This window comes from Balaenoptera ricei, chromosome 4 (genome assembly GCF_028023285.1).
Source record: "Balaenoptera ricei isolate mBalRic1 chromosome 4, mBalRic1.hap2, whole genome shotgun sequence".
NCBI lineage: Eukaryota > Metazoa > Chordata > Mammalia > Artiodactyla > Balaenopteridae > Balaenoptera > Balaenoptera ricei.
Window position 1 is genome coordinate 81,412,789 of NC_082642.1, and position 6,000 is coordinate 81,418,788.

Consider the following 6,000-nt stretch of genomic DNA (forward strand, 5'->3'; position numbering starts at 1 on the left):
AAACAAGGGATGGGGAAATGCAGAGCCTACAGTTCCCACACCCCCTGACGTGCTGGGACCATCATTTACTGTGTGCCAAGCACTAGCTGCTTGACCTGTGCGCTGGCCAAGGAGGGGATTATGCTCTCCTTCATCCAGATCAGGAAGCTGAGGTTTACACACCTCTAAGTGGTTCATCCATGATTCAGATTCAGGCCTTCCAAACCTAAACTCATATGTTCATTTACTGCAGTACTATCGCGCTCCTGACACATAAGGATTGAGAGAGAAGTAACATGCGGTTCCCTTGCTTGGGGAGCTCGCAGACCAGTTGGCGAGATAGACTATAACTTCATGTGCTGTGAGAAGCACAGTAATAACGATGTAGATTCATAAAGTCCTAGAACCGTTAGAGCTCCTGTTTGGTTCCTGGTCCCAGGCAGCTGCTGGGGGAGCAAGCTGGTGCTGTGCTGACGGCCGCTGCCTCCTCCAGTGCTGCTGAAAGAGGCGGGCGATAGGGTGCCCACAGCTCCCTGATGCCCAGTTTAAATCCTTTAGGGACTAAAAGGGAACTTGGCTCCAAATTTGCATAATCCAGCTGAAGGCACAGTCCCTGGCGAGAGGCAGCCTCTGCAGGGAAAAGGCCAGGTGATTTGGCAGCTGCTCCCAGCTCTGCCCCGAGGTCTGTGCCATCCTCGGATCCAATCATTTCCCACAGTGGCGCTCAGTCTTCTCACCCACACAGGGGAGGCCATGCTAGGTAACATCTAAGGGCTCTCCTGGCTGTAATCATCTTATGGTTCTTCAACCTGGAAATCGGATCACAGAGTGAAGAGCATGCAGCATTAAAACAGGCTGCTGGGAAGCAGAAGGAAAGCTTTCAGTGTTGAGCTCCAGACTTGGTACTTGCCTCCAAGTGGTGTTCGCCTAGGGAGGGGCCAGGAGAAACACCATTGGAACCTTTCTTGGAAGGGGGAAATGTCCTCCACTAGCTGTGTGCAGAAGACCTCAGAAAGGACAAAACTCTGTCTTAGAGCCCTTGACTGAGAGCACTAGAAAGGCCATTTATTTATTTATTTATTTTTAGCACTCAGACACAGCTTTGCTTTATTTATTTATTTATTTTTTCCACACACACACACACACACACACACACACACACACACACACTGTATTTTATTTTTACAAGAGATAAATAAACTGACACCAAGCATTGTAAATGGAGGCCATTTATTTTTAAAAATCTGATTTCCTCATGGTACTCCTCATCTCTTACCTGAAACCTCTTGACACTGAATTGAGACAGCTCAGGCCCACAAATGGGAAATTAGTTGGCCGAGGAAATTACTGGCCTCAGGACCGGGCTGCTCACTCCTTGCTCACTCCCTCTCAGCAGTCAGCTACCAGCCAGGAGAGATGGGGGTTCGCATGAGCTCCCGGGAACCGAACCAACTGAGGAGCTTATGGCCCAGTCCGGAGGGACTCTCTGGGAGACATTGTGTCATTGTTCCCAGAACAAATGACAATGAAGAAAAAAACAAAAAGATAGAGGGTGGAATCGTCAGGGTTTACCTGCTTGCTTTTACTCAAATGATGCAACCCCCTTAGGCCTAGAATCAGACTTTATTTGAGTGGGAGCCGTCTCAGCAGAGACCAATATGGCATCTTTCTGTACCACCGACCTGTTTTCTCTCAAGAAGAAACGCTTGCTATACAATCAGTGAGCACAATTACAACCTCACTTTTCTGCACATGGGTTGCTCCAGGAAGCCCAGTGTAAGAGCTCACTAATGTATAAATGTATGTAGCTGTGGCCACATCACACACTGGCAGTTTCACTATGCATTGCTGCCATACTTTTTAATCTAGATAATACTTCCAAAAATAAAGGAATTTGTATTCCTTTATAAAATTAAATACTATGCGCCTGTATTCTGCAAACAAAATTGGCAAAGGGGTGGGGGATGAAAGAACAATTCCCCCTCTCCAATTTGGAAAGTGGGTTAATAAATACTTTTGTAAAATATTCATGATTTATATGTTACTTCTTAGAATAATAAGGAATGTCAATGGGAAACCTAAAAATAAAAGTAATGAAGAGTGAGGGAGGTGAACAGATATCCCTGGGGGCTTTTGAAAACTCTATGTACCCTTACCCCAGAGATTTCAATACATGGTCTTGAGGGGGATATACCCCCTCCACCCATTCTGGTTCTGGGAAGACCCCCTGCCATTGACAGCCATTGTTACTGATGGGAATATGTTGTCCCACAGGCATCTGGGTGCAAAAAAAGAAAAAAAAAAAAAAAAAAGAAGGTTGGGTAAAACTGAGATAGTGGTTCAGGATATTTATTTACTCAGGAACAAATCCAGGGGAAATGCAAGCTGAGTCCTGTCTTCTCCTCTTTCTCCACAATTCAAGGAACCAAGGAAGGTGCTACAGGGCAAAGCAAAGATCCCAGGGGGAATCTTTTCAGTAGCTGTTAGGATGGCCTCTCCATCCCCAAGACACAGGGCTCAGAGGCAGCATGGTCCAAGCTCCACTCTGGGCGAGAGGTGACCTCTGAGTGTCAGGGCATTCACATGATCAGACCAGCCCACAGCTCTCAAACAGTGTGTGTAGTGAAACACCCTCTGGGGAAGATTTCACACCGCTCTGTTATCAGCTGGCAGCAGACAGGACAACAGCAGGCAGGCAAGATTCTATTCCTGCTGGTTTTCAAATTCTATGGGCCGTGCTTCCTAGGCAGCCCAAAGTCTGTATTAAGGGTGGCCATACCTACTGTCACTTTTTTTCAGGGCCTTTTTATGTTAGGCAGAGATTCGGTGAAGAATTGTCACACTATCTACGGGAAGAACATAAATAAAAAGAGGGAGGTGGAAGCAGGGGGCACTCTACACAAGGAAAAAAAAAAAGAGGATGGGGTTTGAATAAGTGAGTTAGTGGTTCAGGAAGGAAGACTATAGAACTCTCTGCTGAAAAGAGACAGTCGGATTCAGAAGATCTGGAGATACTTTCAGCAGGTGCAGCCAGTGCTGACTTCTGTCCAATAAGTAGAGGGCCTCCGTCAGAGTCCCCTAACTATACCGAGAACCTGTCAGTTTCTGATGAGCTCAACACACACAAAGAACCATGACTCCTCTCTGGGACAGTCATGGCAGAGCAAAACGGAAGCTTGGGAAAGCTTATGCTGGCTCTTAAAGCTCCCATTTTGAAAGGACATTTTTCACTTCTCCTCACATTCCATTGGCCAAATCAAGTCATGTAGCCAAGGCTTCAATTGGGCAGGGAAATATATTTTGCCAAAGGAGGGAGGGGGGCACCTTAGGGAGTGGTACCGAGCACTTTGGACAACAATAAAATCCATCACAGCATCCACCTGAATGATGGGCACCCTCCTGGAACAATGGAGCTAAACAGATTTTATGGTGCAGTGTAGTCAGAAATGCTGAATTCTAACCTCTAACTTCTCTTAGACCTTCTCTGTGACCTCAGTGAAAGGGAGACCTGTAGAGGATGGAGACCACATGTCCTGAGTTCTCCAGAAGGATCTGCATTTCAAGGCCACTGCGATGTTTCCCTAGGAGAATACATACTTAGCAGACCGTGGGGAACTGCGGTCAGTATAAGTTGTTGAACCGTACTCCAGACCCTTGAGAATCCAGCCCCAAAGTCCTAGAAAAATGGCTTTACTAAATTCCCTTGCATAGTTGGACAGAAAGACATATTTGTAAAAATGGTAATTAACAAAATAAAAGCATGCACTTAAACACCACAGATTCTAACCACCACCAAGACTGTTCCAGAGGCGATCATACCTGAGGTTGGCAGCAAGGATGTTACTCTGTCTAGTTCCAGTTCTTGGAGGACAGGATTATAAAGACCAGCCTTTCTGCTGACCACAACTAAAAAATGCTGCTTAAAATATTATTTATAAAAGCATTAATTATATAAAAAGATCCTTTTGCACCATTAGGGCAAAATCTACATGAAGGCAGGAACCCAGAAAGACGAGCAGAGCGCTAAAGCTGCTTTTACTCTGAAGGCACTTGTCAAATCAGATGAAATAGAGCTGCTGTATTTATCCCTTCAGAGGACCCAGGACAACAGGAGACACAGTCTAGGGTCCACCTAAGGCAGGGAGCATAATAAGAGACCCTCTGCCCAGAGGGCTGGAACCAGGAAGGGCAACACCTCCAGTGTAGCAATGAATGGGAAGCATCAGCCCCAGCCACTCCCAGAAGACTGCAAGGATAATTGCCTTGACCATTAGGAGGAAAACATATTGTTTAGCTTCAGAATTGGATAAACACTTATAATGATATGGGGATAATTACTAAATGAATAGGAACAGAATATATCTAAACTTTCATGCTAATAGAGAGAAAATAATATAATTATTAGAAAACATAGAATCCAAAAGAAAACAAGAAAGAAGAGAGAGATAATCAAAATACAGTGAGACATGAATTCCCTGGCGGTCCCAGTGGTTAGGACTCTGAGCTTCCACTGCAGGGGACACAGGTTCAATCCCTGGTCAGGGAACTAACATCCTGCATGCCGCACAGCGCGGCCAAAAAAAACAGTAGAAGAAGAAAAAGAAGAAGGATCTTTAAACAAAATACAGTGAGGCATAGATAACAAAAAAAATCAGATAATGGCAAATAGATTAGCAAATACATTAAGTATACATAAACTGAATGTCCAGTTATAAGGCAAAGATTGTCTGACTGAATTAAAAAACAAAATCAAATGACAATCTCAACAGAATATTATTAGACACCCACCTGACAGGCAAAAATGAAAATGCATGAACAAGCTAAGGGCTGGTGATGTTAACAAGTAACATGAACTGCAATGTGCGGTTGGTGGAAATTTATATAACCCTTTTGGGGAATTTGTCATTGCCTTGCAAGGCTGAATATTCAAGAACCCTATGATCTAGCCATTATACTCCTGGGTGCGTATCCTAGAGAAACTCTTTCACATTTTCACTAGATTACACCTATGATAATGTTCATACATCATGTTTGGAAGGATCCAAATCACATTCCAATGCATTTCATTCCACTTCTCTCTACCCTATTCCATTCCTCTACGTTCAATTCTATTCCTTCCCAGTCCATTTTATTCTTTTCCATTTCCCTTTACAAATGTCCATCAACCAAAGGATGGACACACACACACTGAAACACTACAGAGCAATAAAAATTAGTTACTTCTACTCACATCAACATGATAAAATTTCATCTTACTTCTTTCTCTCCACTTCTATCATGTTGATGTGAGTAGAAGTAATTAATCTGTGGTTTAATGAATTGATATATTAAATGTATATATGTTAAAATATTTAAATATATGAATAAAAGTATATATAGTTATTAAAGTAACTATAAGTTTTCTCCGTGGGAAGGGAGAGGGGTGCTTGTGTTAGGGGATTATTACATACTGTGAATGAAAGAGTTTTCAGGGGGCTGGTAAAGTATTTCTGACCTAGGTGTTTGTTATGTAAGTTTTCAGTGTATAATTATTCTTTAAATTTTATGCGTTATGTCTTACGTACACTTCTGTATATAGGATATATTTCACAATTTACAGCAAAGTGGATACCATCTCCTGTCTGGGAGAGATCCCCTTTCCCATTGCTCAGATGGCCCCAAAGTACCAGCATCTAACAATGGCCCTTCTGAATATTTTCATTAAGATGGTCATAGATTTTAAAACTGAAAGAGGACTAGAAAAACCATCATCCCCCTACTCTGAGAAAAGCCTGGGCAGATGAGCAAAGGAAATTCAAATAAGGAAATAATGAGACAGTGCCTGGCAAATAGTCAGCTCTTAGTAAATATTCCAGGTTCTTCTTCCACAGCACCTGCCATACTATCATTGCATTTCCTCCACAAGTCTGATTATTCTTTGTTTTCTCCAATGACTAACAAAAACCTTACATAGTAGGTACTCAGTAAAATTTGTTTAATGAATGAATAGTGGTGAGACTTTACTGTATATAACCTTTACAA